This window comes from Narcine bancroftii, chromosome 3 (genome assembly GCF_036971445.1).
Source record: "Narcine bancroftii isolate sNarBan1 chromosome 3, sNarBan1.hap1, whole genome shotgun sequence".
Classification (NCBI taxonomy): Eukaryota; Metazoa; Chordata; class Chondrichthyes; order Torpediniformes; family Narcinidae; genus Narcine; species Narcine bancroftii.
In genome coordinates, this window is record NC_091471.1 from 280,669,891 (window position 1) to 280,687,483 (window position 17,593).

Sequence of the window (17,593 nt, forward strand, 5' to 3'; positions counted from 1 at the left end):
GGGTGGCCATCGATGCAGATGGCTATAGAACCCAAGTCAATGACATAGATAGGTTCTTGATTACAAGGTTGATTCCCGGATGGTAGGATTGACATACGCTGAAAGGTTGGAAAGACTGGGCTTATATTCGATGAGGGGAAACATGATTGAGGTGTATAAGATTATCAAGGGGTGAACAGGGTGAAATCAGATTACATGTTCCCAATGTTGGGAGAGACTAGGACCAGAGAGCATAGTTTAAGAATACAGGAGAATTTTTTTTTACCCAGAGAAGAGAAAGAAAGACTGTGGAGCCACTTTGGTCAACCTTACTTCTTATATAAAGCATGGAAACAGGCCATTCCTACCAGTGAGGGCCTTTCCAAATTAATATTCCTTATCTGTGGAATGCTTTGCCACAGAGGGTGGTGGGGGCAGATAAGGCTCTTATGGGCAGGGGATAAGGCAGGGAATGGATACTGACAGTGAATGATCAGCCATGATCTGAAAAATGGCAGTGCTGGCTCGACGGGCCAATTGGCCAACTCCAGCACCTACAGTCTATTGATTAGGAAAGGAATAAAGTGTTATGGAGAGAAGGCAGGAGAATGGGGTTGAAAGGATAGTAAATCAGCCATGATGGGATAAATGGCTAATTCTGCTCCTATGTTCAATAATTTCTGTTTTTCCAACCAAAAGCTGGACTGGGATGAAACGCGAAAACCTTTTAGCTAATTTGTCTCAGTATCCTGCACCCATTTCACCGATCCTGTTCTCCAGACAAATGGGCTCTGGTGAAAAACTTGGTCAGCACAGACAAGTTGGGCTGAAGGGCCTGTTTCTGCGCGTAAACCTGCATGACTCTTCCCTTTCTTTCTGTCACTCTTCGGTTTATTTATTGTAACTTAGCCATTTTAGAACAGGAAACTAATGAAGTCAAACTGATTACCTTCATTAGATCTTCGATTTTACATTCTGCCCGATATCTCGTTCTTTGGCATTCCTTATCACTGCTCTGGCTTCACGTAGTGGGCTTGGATCCCTATTATCAGCAATGCAGAGGGAACCAAGTGACAGTGGAGGACAGAGAGAAGATGGGACAAACTCACTGAAGCACTGAAAATGAGACTGCAGCAGTGCCCACACTTACTGGTACCGGAATATTACTGATGGCCGTTTCACTGTTCAGTGGGAAGGCGATAAATCACAAATAGAAGGCAGCGAGAGAGAGCTGGCTGGGTTTGTTCTCCAGACTGGACAACCTGTGTCGCTCTCTCATGATCACACATTTGTGCATCTTAAGGCTCCTTCATCGCTCAATCACTCCAAATGATTTTCATTTTGTAGCCTGGACAAATGAACCTGAGAGAATGTTCAAATTTAAATTTAAAAAGGGGAAGGGGAGATTGGGGATAAATAAGATAGAAATAGGAGAATAAGGAAAATGTTGGATTTTGTAGGAATGTTGTCTTATAAAGAGTTGAAAATAAGAAAACAGAAATGGAAAAGGATGAAAGGTAATGATGGAAAAACAGAAAGAGAAGATAAACAAAATATAAAAGGGCTACGCTGAACTATATGACTTTAAATATTAATGGAATACATAACCAAATTAAAAGGAAGAAACTACTAAATTTAAATGAATAAATGGATTCCATTAGAAAAAATAACATATAGGTTAAGAAATAATATTGAAATATTCGAACAAGTATGGGAGCCTTACATTAAATACAATAGCGAAAACCTACCGGGGACAAACATTACCTAAGTTGATGGAAGGAGAAGGAAAGAAAAGAATGGACTCAGTAGAATTTCTGGTGTATTTTTGTTAAATGACAACATTGTCTGACTGGCTTAATGCAACCTAGATTGTATACCTAAAATGGATGAGAGGGGGGGGGTGGGGGGGGTGGCTTGGGAGGAGGGAGGGGGGGGGGGAGAAAAAGTCACTGTATATGTGTGAAAAAGAAATAGTGTATATCATGGCTAATGTGATTTATGGTGTGAAAAATTAAAAAATTAAAAAAAAAAAATTAAATTTAAACATACATAAAGCACAGTATCAGGCCACTTCGGTACATAAGTTCGTGCTGCCCAATTTACACCCCATTAACCTCAACCCCCAGTACATTTCAAATGATGGGAGAAAATCGATGGGAGGCGCTGAGGAAACCCACGCAGACACCAGGAGAAAGTACAAACTCCTTCCAGACAGCGCCGGGTTTGAACCCTGGTCCTGATCGCTGGGGCTGTAAAGGTGTTGCACTAACTGCTACGCCAACCGTGCTGCCAAATTTACCTCTCATTCTTTGAAACTTGAAAGACTGTGGAGCCACTTTGGTCAACCTTACTTCTTATATAAAGCATGGAAACAGGCCATTCCTACCAGTGAGGGCCTTTCCAAATTAATATTCCATTTCCTGGCAGTGGGTGAATAGTCCTCCATTACTTACAAAAAGAACCTGTGTGGCTACAGCAAGTATTTCAATGCATCTGTACACTGTCCATGTACATGGCAATAAACTCAACTCTAAATGTAGAAAACCTCACTCTTCCCCTCAGCTAAGCCCACCCCACCCTCTTTTGCTCACACATGTTTCCATGTCCTTTATCAGGGATTGCTCTGTTACCATGAAAGGACTATCTGCACAATTCAAAGGTCACATCTTTTGGATAACTGTGAACATTCATTATATTTTTTGCTTCTATTGTCACCAGAGGACCCCAAAATCCAGCAGCAATAGATATGCACCAGGTCAAATGGTTCTTAAACAAAAGTCGCTTTAAATTATCTTTTAACTAATCCCCTCCTAATTCTAAGCTAATATGTGTGTAATGTGTGTAAAAGTTCAGCAAAGTTCTTTGGCTCACAGTCCAATCTCACAGGTTGCAGGCAATTCTTGTACTGTGCACAGAAGTTAACATTAATAAAGTTCACCAGACTTTGGTGCCACTCAGAAAGGTTCTTGTTGGCTTCCAGAGAGGAGTTTTTCTTGTTCCAGGACATCCACAAAAGATTCCTTTTTAATCAACCACTCCAGTGTCTCGCTGACGAAACTTACCCCCTTTAGGGTTTTCCTGATAACCTCTTTCTTTCAGGGCACCACAGAGTTCCTTTCTGTTTTGCCTATTCCAAGGGAAACACCGGACTGCCAGTCCGCATCTTTGACCAGGCCGTCTTCCAAAGTTTGCCAGCTTGTCCCTCTGGAACCGATGTCTGTGTCTCTCTCCTCTCTCTCTCTCTCTCTCTCTCTCTCTCTCACTCCCTCCAACTCTCAGAGTAAACCCTGTTTTATCTGCACTCTGCCTGCAAAGATCACATGACATTCCAGACAGTAAATTCTGCTTTCCAAACAAAACTGCTACTGCCTGTTATTACATTTGTTGCCTTTTGCAAATGACAGTCCATCATGAGACTCTGAGCACTTGCAAAAGCTCCTGCAAAAATTCTGTGTTTTAAAGTGTTTGTGTGTGACTTGCTCTAACAAACCTTTCCCAATTTATCTCCTAAAACACATCTATATATTCTGTCACACCATAAACTCATCGTTATCCCTCTGCAGACTCATTTGCTGTAGCATTGGTTGCACTTAGGTTCAAGTACATTGCCACATGTACCAAGCTGCAGTGAGAACATTTGTTTTGCGAGCAGTCCAGTTAGACATCCCATGCATAGCACAGTGAGTAGCATGCAGACAGAAGTGCACAGTTGGATTGATTTTTAATATGCAGAAACATGTTTGTTCCTCCCATGAACACCCAGTTTGCCTCCCCACACAGAGGTTGGCCAAAATCCTGTTCAAGATGCTGCTAGGATGATTTATGCTCACTGCTCAAAACAGGAATATCACTCCCTCACCCAACCTTTTGCTGCATTCAATCTGTTGCTCAGCCAGAGTCAGGAAAAAGGACAACCCTACCCACAGTCACACAAAGGAATGCACGAGCCCTAGTTAATAAGATACATGTCGGGATGGAGGTTCTGTTTGAATACTGCAGGGTCTAGTGTTGCAAAGACAAGTACATGTTAAAAAGGAAAGTACAGTTCACGGGAATCATCTTTGAACAGTGAGAGGTCCAATGAAGAGTCTGATAAAGCAGGAAAGTAACTGTCTTTGAAACAGGATGCTTGTAGTTTTCAGCCTGAGCATCTTCTACCTGAAGGAAAGGGGAGAGATTGTATTGTGTGGATCCTTCCACAATGGAGCAAAGTTGCATGGGATCACAGTTTATGTCCAAAGTAGAGATGCTCACCAGAAATACATTTTTTTTTCCAGCTCTTTAAGTGGAATGGGAAATGCAAGGATGGCAGAGCGAGGTGGTACAATAATCAGTTCCTCTGTCTGCCAATTATTGGGGTTAAGAGCTGTGGTGTGGAGTGCTGCACTTGGCTTGCAATAGGGGATTTCACCCTGTAGGCTGCCTGTGAAATCAGCTCTCTGCCTGGGAGTCCCACATGTCTCTGGTGCAGCCAACAGAATGCTGGACCGCTGATCCAGGGACACAATCGCAGCTACTGGGAATTTCTATTCAAGTAATTAAATGAAGCTGGAATGTCATTAGTCTCAGGAGCAGTGACGATGGAATGTGGTAAAAACCAACTTAGTTCACCACCATCCTTCAGAAAGGGAATTCTTCCCCTCGGCCGGTCTGGTATGAATCCTACGCCACCAGTGCTGAGAGAGCAACTCTTTAACAGAGAAGGCAATTATGGTTAGACCGTGTACATTCACACACCCTGAAGGAACAGATGTTTAAACATTAATGCTTAATATCTGCATTCTCTGCTCAGCTGGGAAGTGGCAGTGAACATAAAAGGTAGAACAGTACAATGCTGGGACAGACCCTTCGGCCCACATGTCTGGGCTGAACACAATGCCCAAATTAAACTAAACCTTTGTTGGTTCCACATGATCTGTCTCTCTCTATTCTTCACATATTCACGTGTTTACCTGGAAACATATAAAATGTCATTATTGTAACTTCTTCCACCATGACCACTTATTAAGTTATAATTTTAAATAAATATGCATAAATATTTTGGGATAATTTATTCGGTTACAGGATACCGTTCGCCAATCTCACAGGCAGCTATTTCCCAGCCTGGCCGTCCTGATCTTGATGCTCCTGTACCTCCTTCCTGATGGTAGTAGGTCCAAGGTACAGTGTGCTGGATGGAAAGGGGTTTCTATAATTCTTTGAGCCCTCTTTAAGCCACACTGCTGGTAAAGATCAAAAAATAGAAGCAAAGGAGATCCCAGTGAACTTCTTGGTCATTTTGATGATCTTCTCTATTCCGGAAGGGAGCAGAACCCTTTCCCATCCAGGTTCAAGATGGCAGCCCTGGTGTGCAATGATTGGCTACAATGTGGTGCTTGAGATGCCAGCTGTTTGTCACCACAATCAAAGCTGAAATACGGCAGATGCTGGAAAGGGTGAATGCGAGAAACACTCAGCAGGTCAGGCAGCAGGATTCTGACAGAGAAACAAAGTCAAATGTTTCAATCTTTTGGCTCTTGATAAGATTGGTTTCAACATCCCAAGACGAAATAAATTCTTCATGTACACAGAGTCTAGGTGACTCCTCTGTTACAAGCCGGAAGGTACCACAGAGATCTGTAGTAGACTCTTGCAAAGGTCCCATGGTAAGGAAGTTAAGGAACAAACGGTGGGGACATGTAAGCAGCAGAGTTTTACTTTAATTTGAGAATGGCACAGATACCTTGGCTAAAAGACCTGTTCTTGTGCTGTGTTAAAGTGACCTTGACCTCCAGAGAGAGAAACGCCCAGGCATGAAAAGTCTTCATGTGGAATCTCACATTCCTCAGTGATTAAAGCTTCTGGAATCCAAGGATGTGAGTACATACCATTCTCTGAAGCAAAATACCAGTGAAAGTATCTCCCTGATAGCTTAACCAGTGTCAGAGGTGTCTGAAGTCCCTATTACACAATGCTTGAAAGACGGGTTGTATCCACCTTTTGAGCACTGTGTGAAAGCATCAAAGGTAGATTGAGGGGTCTAGACTTATCTGGCTTCGATCTGCCAAGGTAAGTAGACTCAGTGGTGGAGCGTATTGGACCCATGGAGCCATCTTTTCTCAGTTCTGTGTGAACAAGCAAGCCAGCTTCCAGAGAAGGACAATAACACGGATTTTCTGTGTAAAAAGGGCTTGAGTAATTTTCAGCCAGTTCTTCTGAATCTATCCAGGCAGACAGTCAGATCTAGCAATGCTATCATGGGGGAGTGTGTAAGGGGAAGGGGAGAGAGAGAGAGAGAGAGAGAGAGAGAGAGAGAGAGAGAGCGAGTGAGAGAGAGAGAGAGAGAGAGAGAGAGAGAGAGAGAGAGAGAGAGAGAGGTGTGGATGGGAGTGGGGTTGGGTTATAGGTGTGATGGGGTGGAGAGTATGGGTGGGATAGCGGGCTGGTGTTTGAGTGGGGCTAGGGGTTGAGGTGTGGGTGTGATTGGGGATGTGGGTCAGGAGTGGGTGTAGGTGGATGTAAAAGTGGTGTGAGGTGGGTTGAGGTGGGGTGAGTGTTGGGTCAAGGTGGGGTGTGAGGTGGGTCAAAGTGACGGGTCAAGGAGGGTGGGGTGAGTGTTGGGCCAAGATGGAATGTGAGGTGGGTTGAGATGGGTGGGGTGGTGGTTCGAGGTGGGGTTGAGGTGGATCGAGGTGGATGGGTTGAGCGTGGGGTCGAGGTGAGTGGGATAGTGAGTCGAGGTGAGGTGTGAGGTGGGATGAGCGTGGGGCATGAGGTGGGTTGAGATGGGTGGGGTGGTGGTTCGAGGTGGGGTTGAGATGGATCGAGGTGGATGGGTCGAGGTGGGTGGGGTGGTGAGTCGAGGTGAGATGAGTGTGAGGATTTGCAACAGACCTGCCTGGTCTCTGCGACAACGGTTCAGACTAGTTCCTAGTGCCAAGACACAGTTTTTTAGGGAGAATTGGCGCACTGCATCAATGTCATATGGGATAGAACCAGGGGGCCGTGAGCAATATGGGATTGTTGGCAACTCCACTTGCAGTGAAAACACAGCAACCAATGAAGATTCTACCCCAACGCAGCGAGACTGGAATAAAGCACATTAACCACAGGGTTTATTTTGAGAGTGACAAAATTGTAGAGGAGGGGCATTGTATTGAACCTGATTGTACTTTGTTCAGATCACACTTACAGCATGGGTTCTGGTTGCCATATGCAGGAGATGGAGGGGTGCAGAATCATCTAAGGGTCGGCACTGGGGTTGTCACTCTTTTCTGGATGAACCGGACAAGGATACAGAGGGAGTAGCATGGAGAAGAACAAGTGGAGGAAAGTGGTTAACTGTGTCAAGGGCTGCCAGTAATCTCCAGATGACATGAATTCATGGATGAGGCAGATGGCTGCCTGATAACATTAAATGTGAAGAAGTACAGTGAGAGATTTTCAGACAAAGCATGGCATAATTTGTGCCAAACTGTGAATTGATTTATTACCTATAATGTTATAATGAAACATCAGGAGGACCAGAATCGACCACCATCCATTACACGTCAACAACTCTGCAGTAGAGAGAGTGGAGAGCACCAAGTTCCTTGGAGTTCACTTATCTAGTGACCTATTGTGGACGCTCAATATCTCCTCACTTGTCAGGAAGGTGCAACAGTGACTGCACTTCCTAAGAAGACTGAGGTGGGCAAGGCTACCCGCCACCATTATGTCAACTGCTCTATTGAGTGCAGTCCTGCCCCGTTGCATCACAGTGTGGTACGGTTGCTGCAGAGAATTGGATCGGACGTGATCTACTGGGATCCTTGTCTGAAGATTGTGCATAAAATCATTCCACCGTCTTTCAGCTGCTCCTGTCAGGGAAGAGATCCAGGAGGATCAGGGCCGGCACCACCAGGCTGAGGAACAGCTTCTTCCCACGGGCAGCGAGACGCTGAACGACCAAAGGGACTGCTCCCACTAACCAGCCGAGACTCTCATATTTACAAAGCAGTATCTTTTTATTTATTTGTATTAATTAAATACTTGTCCTGCAGATGTATTGTTTGTTTGTGTTATGTCTGGTTGTGTGTCATCATGTTTTGCACCGAGGACCAGAGAACGCTGTTTCATTGGGTTGTACTTGTACAATCAGATGACAATAAACTGGACTCGACTAAAATTAGAGCAAGTGTAAAATGTGCAATGGCATTAACATCTTCCATTTTGCCCTGTTTCCAAAACTAAACCAGTCTAATCAAAGCATTACCCTTCAAAATTTAGGAAAAAAGATTGGTCACATCCTATGTGTGAGACAACACTCACCTCCAGCCATACTCAACTAAAACAGTCAATAATTCACTGCTCTCCAATTGTTATAGAGCTACACAGGATGGGAACACCTACCAAAATGTTCCACCCATACTAGCTCTATCTCCCTATGCTTAGCCCATATCCGTCTAAACCCACCCTATCCGTGGAAATGAAGGCATGGTGGAAAGTAAGCTGACCGGCTGCATCACGGTCTTGTATGGAAACACCAATATTCTTGAGTATAAAGCTCTCCAAAAGGTAGTGGAGCCAGCCCAGGACATTACAGGCAAAAAGCCCTCCCCATTATTGAGTACATCTGCAGGAAACGCTGCCGTTGGAGGGCAGTAACCATTATCAAAGACCTTCAACACCCAGCACACCCTCTGTTCTCACTGCTGTCACCAGGAAAGAGGTATAGATGGTTCAAGACTCACACCAACAAGTTCAGGAACAGCTGCTCCCCCTCCACCATCAGACTCCTCAATGACTAAACTGAATCAGGGACTCATTTAAGGACTCGTACTTATGCACTTTATTTATTTTCTTTGCTCTCCCCATGATGCACACTCAGTTTGTTTACATTCGCTATCTGTTTACAGTTCTTTTTGACTGTCTAGGTTTACATTGGGCACAGTTTATTTTTTTGCACCCGCAGGGAAAGGGAATCTCAGGGCTGTTTGTGATGTCATTTATGTTCTCTGACAATAAATCTGAAATCTAATCCATCCAATTTTCTTCTTACACATTTCAATCGTACCTACCTCAACCACATACTCTGGGGAAAACGCCTCTGAGTTCACTCAGTCTATTTTTTATGCTTCTATGCCTGCGCTCCAAGGAATAAAGCCCTTGCCTGTTCAACGTCTCCCTATACCTCAGGCCCCTGCATCCTGGCAACATCTTCGTAAATCTCTACACCCTCTCCGGCTTGACGACATCTTTTTTACAGCATGGTCACCAAAGCTGAACACAGTATTCCAAATGGGAACACACCAATGCCTTATACAACTGCAACATCAGCTCCTAACTTCTATACTCAATACTCTGACTGATCATGGCCAATATTCTGTAAACCTTTTTGATCTCTCCATCTACCTGAGATACCACTTTCAAAGTGCTATCTGATTTCAGCTTCAGGTTTCAGATTTATTGACTGAGTACATACATGACATCATATACAACCCTGTGATTCTTTTTCTGAGGGTGGGCTGAGTTACCACTAATTGGTAGTGTAAAAAAATACTATATTCAATGTACCCAAGTGAACAAACAAAGAAATGTAAACAAACTGACTGTGCAATACAAAGAGAAAGAAAACCAATAAAAAGTGCACAACTAAGAGCCCTTAAATGAGTCCCTGATTGAGTTTGTCATTGAGGAGCTTGATGGTGGAGGGGTAGCAGCTGTTCCTGAACCTGGTGGTGCGAGTCTTGTGGCGCCAACACCTCTTTCCTGATGGCAGCAGCGAGAACAGAGCGTGTGCTGGGTGGTGTGAATCCTTAATGATTGCTGTTGCTCTCCTGTTCTCGTTAGTGGGGAGGAATTTTGCCTGTGATGTCTTGGGCTGTTGTCCACTAACTTTGCAGGACTTTATGCTCAGGGGTATTGGTGCCCCCATACCAGACTGTGATGCAGCTGGTCAGCACACTTTCCACCACGTGTAGAAATTTGCCAGGGTTTCTGATGTCATAGCAAACCTCCACAGATTCCTGAGGAAGTAGAGGCGCTGATGTGCTTTCCTCACAATGCCATTGGTGCGTTGGATCCAGGACTCTCTTAAATTTGCTCACTCTCTCCACCTTTCATCCCCCAATGATCTACCTATACTCCCAGATCCCTCTGCTCTACAACGATTCCCAGATCCCCATCAATCACGGCCTAGGTACTTTCTATGTTAGACCTCCCAAAAAGCAACACCTCACATTTCACTGTATTAAATTCCATTGCTTTTGCAAAGTTGGACGTGCAACACTGGACAAAAAAGCGAATGCAGCCTTGGTCATTTTCTGAGGAATGTTGAGGAAGTCACTGATATTCATAACCATGGTTGGATATAAATGGGGAATAATGAGAGGTAGTAGGTATAAACCAGAAGTGGCTCAATGGCTAAACTTGGATATACAATCTTTTCTAGATCTACATATTGGCCAAAATTTGGCTTCTTTTGAACAATTATCTATTAAATTTAAAATAACGAAACATCATTTTTTTTGTTATTTACAGATTAGGAGCTTCTTAAATTTTTTCACGTCGAGGCTTCCACAGGATTTAGTTTAAGCTGATTTGGGAAGAATATAATTTTAAACCCAATCATAAAGGATTGCTTTCAGCCCTTTACAAATTACTTTTAAGATCTAGGGATAGTTCCCTGGGTGGTATTAAAAAAAAATATGGGAACAAAACTGTTCAAGGCATTGGTGAGGCCATATTTGGAAAACTGTGCGCAGTTCTGGTCCCCCAATTATAGGAAGGATATCAATAAGTTAGAGAGGGTGCAGAGAAGGTTTACTAAAATGTTGCCTGGATTGCAGTATCTAGAATAAAAAGATTGAGTAGACTGGGTCTTTATTCATTGGAGCATAGAAGGTTGAGGGGGGATTTGATTGAGGTATTTAAAATTATGAGGGGGATAGAGGAGATGTGAATAGGCTCTTCCCCTTGAGGGTAGGTGAGATTGGAATGAGGGGTCATAGGTTAAAATTTTAGAAGTAACATGAGAGGAAACATCTTCACTCAGAGGGTGGTGGCTGAGTGGAATGACCTTCCGGAAGAGGTGGTTGCAGCAGGGTCAATTTTGTCATTTAAGAGAAGGTTGGATGAGTACATGGAGGTGAGGGGATTGGAGGGTTAAGGACAGGGAGCAGGTAGGTGGGACTAGTGGAGTTTCACTTAAATCAGTGCAGACTAGAAGGGCTGAGGTGGCCTGTTTCTGTACTGTAATTGTTATATGGTTATATGGTTAAGACTTTCAACGACCGTTTGCCGAAATGGCATAGGATTCTATTTTGAAACATGTTCACTCATCTCTTTGTGCTGCCATTCATTAACTCAATTTAAAGAAGTCCATCAAGCCCACTTTTCTAGGGCTCAAGTAGCAACATTTTATGATCTAAATGCGAAGAATGCAGAACTGAGAAGGGTACGTTGCATCATATGTTTTGGCCATGTCCTTCTCTCTTGAATTTTTATCATTAGTTCTCAATATTAACTGGACTCCTGGCCCTTTCATTGGTATCGTTGGAGTGAATGGATTTAATATGGACTGTTTCACAATCCCACAGCTTTTGCTTCCCTCATTGCTAGAAGGGTCAATTTACTGAGATGGAACGATGCTGACCCTCCCTCTCATACTCATCGGTTGTCGGATGTGATGGCAAGTCTTGTCTCTAGAAAAAAATAGGTGTTCTACCACTGCAATGGACCTTAACTCTCTTTCTCTTTGGGCTCCTTTTCTCAATTACTTTCAGAACTCGTAGATTATTTATTTTTGGTCTTTGGTTCATGATCCTATAGTTATTGTGGACTCCTTAACTTGGCCAGCAACCCTCATAGAGTGGGGTTTGATTCTTAATTTAGGAATATGTATTTGTTATTTCCTTCTACTTTTTTTCCATGGGTTTGTATGTACCTTGATATTACTTTACTTACTATATGTACCTATGTATATTGCACGTATTAACACCAATAAAAAGATTGAAAAAGAAGAAGAAAGAAGTGGCTCTCCCTAAATAATCCTCATGGTTCCATCTGGATGAAGGGAGTTCCTCTTATCTTTAGTATCACAGAAGAGCTTTACCAGACCAATTGCAAGAAATCCCACAGCTCCAAAGATTAAGGGCTGCACGATCAGGGCGACGCTATTACAGCTCAAGCAATCGGGACCGGGATTTGAATCCCGTGCTCTCTGTTAGGTGCTTGTATATTCTCTATATTCTCCCTGTGTCTGCGTGGGGTTTCTCTGCGGGTTCTGGTTTCCTCCCACCATTCAAGGTGTACCGGGGGTTGTAGGTTAATTGGATGTAATTAGCCAGCTCGGCCGAAATGGCCTGTTACCATGATGTAAATCTAAACATCAGGACAAAGCAAAGGGGCTATGTTCTCTCTGATGAAATGTGCAAGGTGTCTATGTGCGTGTAAAGTGAGTTGAGGTAAGTCCAAACCCTCTCAGGACCTTGTACACATGAATACGTTTACATTTCAGTGAACACCAAAGGCAATGTAGCATGTGAACAAGCCTACAGTCTTTTCTCCAGATCAATACTTAGCAATCAATGTAGAACAGCTTATCTCAATACAGCAGCCAGTATTCAACAACCCAAATTCACCAAGGATTTGAACCTCCATACAATCTCTGGCTCAGTCACATTTACCTCAGATCCTTTTTCTACCATATACTAATCATAAGGACATAAGCAATAGGAGCAGAAGTCGGCCATCCGGCCCATCAAGCCTATTCCACCATTCAATGGCTGACCTCGTCATTAACAGCCACACCTACCTGCCTTTTCCCCATATCGCTTAATTTCTTTTTTTTATGTAAAAATTGATCTAACTGAACCTTAAGTATGTTTAATGAAATCGCCTCAACTGCTTCCCTGGGCAGAGAATTCCACAGATTCACGACTCTCTGGGAAAAACAGTTTTCCCTCATCTCCGTCTTAAATCATCTCCCCTGAATCTTGAGGCTGTGTCCCTTAGTTCTGGTCTCACCTACCAGTGAAAACAAATTTCCTGACTCTATCTTATCTATCCCTTTCATAATTTTATGTTCCTAACAAGAACTCTTCTCATTCTTCTGAATTCGAGTGAGTATAATCCAGGCGATTTAGTCTCTCCTCGTAGGTCAGCCCCCTCATCTCGAGGATCAACCTGGTGAACCTCCTCTGGACTGCCTCCAAGGCCAGTATATCCTTCCTCAAGTATGGAGGCCAGAACTGCACATAGTTCTCCAAGTCCGGCCCAACCAAGACCTTGTACAGTTGCAACATGACCTCCCTGCTCTTGAATTCAATTCCTCCGGCGATGAAGGCCAATGTTCCATTTTCCTTCTTAATAGCCTGTTGTACCTGCAACTCAACTTTTTATGATTCATGCACAAGCAAGTGTATGAAAGCACTTCACTAAACCCTATGGTATCAATGAGAATGTTCTGCAGGAACATCTTCAGAAAACTCTTGCATGACACAAGAAATGTATTAATAAGATTTATGTGCGAGGAATCCACCAGAACATTGTAAGATGAGGTGTTCCTATGCATCTCTCAGGTCAGCAAGTCACCTACAGACTGGAAATAAAATCCTTATCATCCACAGACTGTACCTTACAAAGCACCTCCTGCTATATTCCTTCTTGCCCAATTGAACTCAATATTCCTTTATTGTCATGTAATAGAGCAGAACATAGATACATGAAATTGCCTTCTGCCTTTTGTAAGAGAGACAAAGAGTCACCATTAGTGTTGCCTGGTGCCCCTTCCAGTAAGAGACAAAAAGGAGCAAAAGAGTGTCCCATCAGAGTTCCTGAGTATCCGTGGATTCACCTCCAGCGCTCCGACTCCTGTTCCAGATCCAAAGCTCCAACACGATCGGCGCCTGAAGCCATTTGCCCTCAGCACCCTCTCGAATGCCGACTCCGATATCTGGTTTCCGCAGACCATGTGGGTCCCGTTCCCCGCCTCCACCCCCCCAACAGCAACTTGCCTGCAGCCTGAGTGGGTCCCTCAGTCACTGAACCCCTCACTGGTCCACTGCCATGGTCCCCACATGGGGTGTGCTGGCCTGCTGCTCACCTGGGGTCTGCAATCCCTTGAGGCTGCTGCCAAGCACAGACACCGCCATCCTGGGCACAGATCGCATGGTTTCAGGATTTTAAATAAAAATACCGTTGGCTCCTTTAACAAGCTGGTTAAAGCCTGGATGGAGCCATTGGCATTAGGACTGGGCGGTTGAAGCATTCAGAGCAGCGCTGTGACTCCACTCCCCCTCTCCTGGGTCTGGACCAGTGGCAGTGCTGCCGTTATAGCCATTCCGTCAGCGCCACCATTATTTTTTAGACTCATGTTCATCCCCAGCACAGAGCCTTGCCCTGTCTCCCCACCCCAAGGTGTCCATTCATGGCCAGGCTGCTGGAAGTTCTTTGAGTCAGTTCATTGAAACAGGCCCTTCAGCCCAACTCATTCACACCAGCCAAGTTGCCCACCTGAGTAGATTTGTGTCCCACTGAGATGTCTTTTTAGCTCCTGCCACAAACGGCAACATTTTACAGGAGGCTGGGGAACAGCCCCAAATTCCAGTCCAGACTCCCAGCAACAGTTCTGAGAGTGAAAGGAATGTGAACTGGCCCACCCACTGAGAATGCTCTGAGAGTGTACATTGAAATACAATGAGGACCACTACCAAGTCGCTCAGGGAATCCCGCTGGGCTCCACAGAAAGAGCCGTACATATGAATTCTGAGCCAAGAGCTCTTCAAATGAGATTATCCCAATGCGTGACCAAAGATGTCCTTGGCAGACCAGGGAATGAAAAATCTGAAGATACTTCAAAACTATTAAGAGCAAAAAGGTACAGAACCTCATGAGGATCAGCTTGTGGAACCACAGGACTTGGGCAAGGGAAGGTCTTAAATGAAAACTTTTCCCCAGCATTTATTGAGGGGAAGGTCATGGAAACGAAAGATTCCAGGGAAGAGAGCAGTGATGACCTAGGGGTGGGCAACCTTTTATTTAAAACTCACAGTCCACCTTAAGCAATCCCTATGCTGTGAGTGCTCTGTGTTTAGTAAGGGATTGCTTAAGGTGGACTGTGAATGGAAAGAAAAAGTTTGAAAAACCACTGTTTTATTCGTACCTCATGGACTCGTTATGTGCACGGGTTCATAACTCCAAAGGAAATGGGCCAATGACAATTTTTCTCAAGCAAAATATTTCAGTAACAATTGGGTCCAGAGCAATGGTTCTCAACCTTCCCTTCCCACCACAGACCACCTTAAGCAATCCTTTACTAATCACAGAGCATTGATGGCATAGGGATTGCTTAAGGTGGAAAGTGAGTTTTAAAAATGTTTGTCCACCCCCCGGACATAAAGTGATTGATGTAACAGAAGAATATGACTTTGATGTCTCACTGGTGAAGTTTCACTTGGAGCACGGCGTACAGTTTTAGGTTCTTTATTTAAGAAAGGACATGCTGGTATTGGAGGGGGTTCAGAGAAGATGCACAAAATTGATTCTTGGAATGAAGGCATTAGTATATGAGGAACGTTTGACAGCTCTTTGACTGTACTCCTTAGAGTTCAGAAGAATGAGGGGGGTTACCTCATAGAAACACTTCGAATGTTGAAAGGTCAGGAGAGAGAGTAGACATGGCAAAGTTGATTCCCATGGCTGGGGGGGGGGGGGGGGGGTCTAAGATAATAAGGCACATCTTCAGGATTTAAAGGGCATCCATTTAAAGCAGAGATGCAGAGAAATTTCTTAAGCCAGAGAGTGGGGAACTTCTGCAATTTGCTTCCACAGATTCTGTGGAGCCCAAGTTGTTGAATTTAAGGCAGAGATTGATAAGTATCTGAATTGTCAGGGTATCAAAGGTTATGGGGAGAAGGCAGAGGAGTGGGACTGAGTGGTAAGATGGATCAGCTCATGATGGAATGGTGGACCCAACTATATGGGCTGAATGGCCTACTTCTGCTCCTATATCTTCTGGTCTTATAGAAACTCAACAGGTTGAGCAGCCAATGTAATGAGGTCAGGGTGGGGAGGGTTGGACAGGGGCCAGTGGAGGATTGGTGAACCAGGGAGGGATGGAGGATCATGGAGAGAGGGAGTTGATTGGCAGGAGCCAGATAAAGGGAGAGAGAGCAGGACAAGAGAAACAAAGGGTTTGGGGTGGAGGGAGATGTGTAGCAGGATGATCACCGGAGACAAAGTCTGGTTACTGCTGGAATCTGAGAGCTCCTTGAGGAGAAGGGGGAGAGATGAAGGACCAGTGGAACCATGTGGAACTGAAAAGGAGGTGGGGTGGGTAGTCGGGGGTGGGGGGGGGGAGGGAGAGGGATCGTCACGTTACAGCTGCAGAAGATGTTGGTGAGACCACACATGGATGCGATCTCACCAATGAGGCTGCAGTTTTGGCCACCCAGCTGTAGGAAGAATGTGAGTAAGTTGGAGAAGGGGGTAGAAGAAATTCATGAGATTGGAGGACTTAGGTGATAAGAAGAGTTTGGAGAGGTTAGGACTATTTTCTCTGTAATGCAGGAGGCTGAAGGGTGACCTTATTGAGGTATACAAGGTCAAGAGGCACAGATAAGATGGATGGTCAGTATTTTTCCCGAAGGAAGTGGCCTCTAAATTTCGATAGCATATATTTAAAATGAGAGGGAAAAAGACTTAAAGGGACCTTGAGGGACATTTTTCACTTCGAGGTGGCAGGTCTATGGAACAAAATGCCAGAGGAAATGGTAGAGCCAAGTACATGTATGTTTAATTTGGACATGCACAGGGATAAAGGAAAGGTTTGGAGGGATAGGGTAAATGAGATTAGCTCAGGAAGGCACCTCGGTCAGTATGAATCGATTGAGCTGAAGGGCCTGTTTCCATGCTGTACAACAATGACTCTAAGATACCCACTGGAACATTGCAGGGAAAATTAGACCTGACTATTCTGTGAGGGGGGGGGGGAATTGTTTGTTGCCAAGGCAACTACGATTTACTTTTACTTTTTAGACATACAGCACAGTATTCAGCCCACGAGTCCGTGCCGCCCATTACACCCAATTACCCTACGCCCCTGGTATGTTTCGAATGGTGGGAGGAAACCAGAGTCCCCGGGGGAAACCCAGACAGACACAGGGAGAACGTACAAACTCCTTACAGACAGTGTGGGATTCGAACCCTGGTCCCAATTGCTGGCGCTGTAACAGCGTCACGCTAACCACTATACCAACCGTGCCGCCCCAGGCCTGGGATCCAATGATGCAAGTTTCACCATTACCTTCTGTTCCTCCCATCCCTTTGTTTGCAGCTGGAAAATCTGCTCCCATCCTGATGGATCTCTTCCTGCCAACACTTTCATTCAAGTCCCTGACACCCTATTTCCTCATGCTCTGATTCCCCGAGAACTTAGTAGACACAATCCTCCAATGGTTTGATCGTCCTGACCCTCTGAGGCGAGGAGAACTATTTCCTCACCATTCCAGTGTCGATCTGGACCCCTGGTGCTGTCTGTGTGTTGTTTGTATCTTCTCTCTGCTTCAGTCTGGGCTTCTGCTGGATGCATAGTTCCCCTAGTGATAGAAAGTTGGGGGAAAGAATGGGGTGGATGAAAGTGTGAGAATGCGAG

At 44.6% G+C, this 17,593-nt stretch overlaps 1 long non-coding RNA gene across 1 annotated transcript in view; it reads left to right on the plus strand.

Annotated features, from left to right (window-relative positions):
- The window catches only part of LOC138756504 (uncharacterized), a 104,601-nt gene that overhangs the window by 31,101 nt on the left and 55,907 nt on the right, over positions 1–17,593 (plus strand). The window contains exon 3 of the long non-coding RNA XR_011353116.1: positions 5,738–5,834. This is a non-coding gene — a long non-coding RNA (uncharacterized lncRNA). The remainder of the gene's footprint in view (positions 1–5,737; positions 5,835–17,593) is intronic.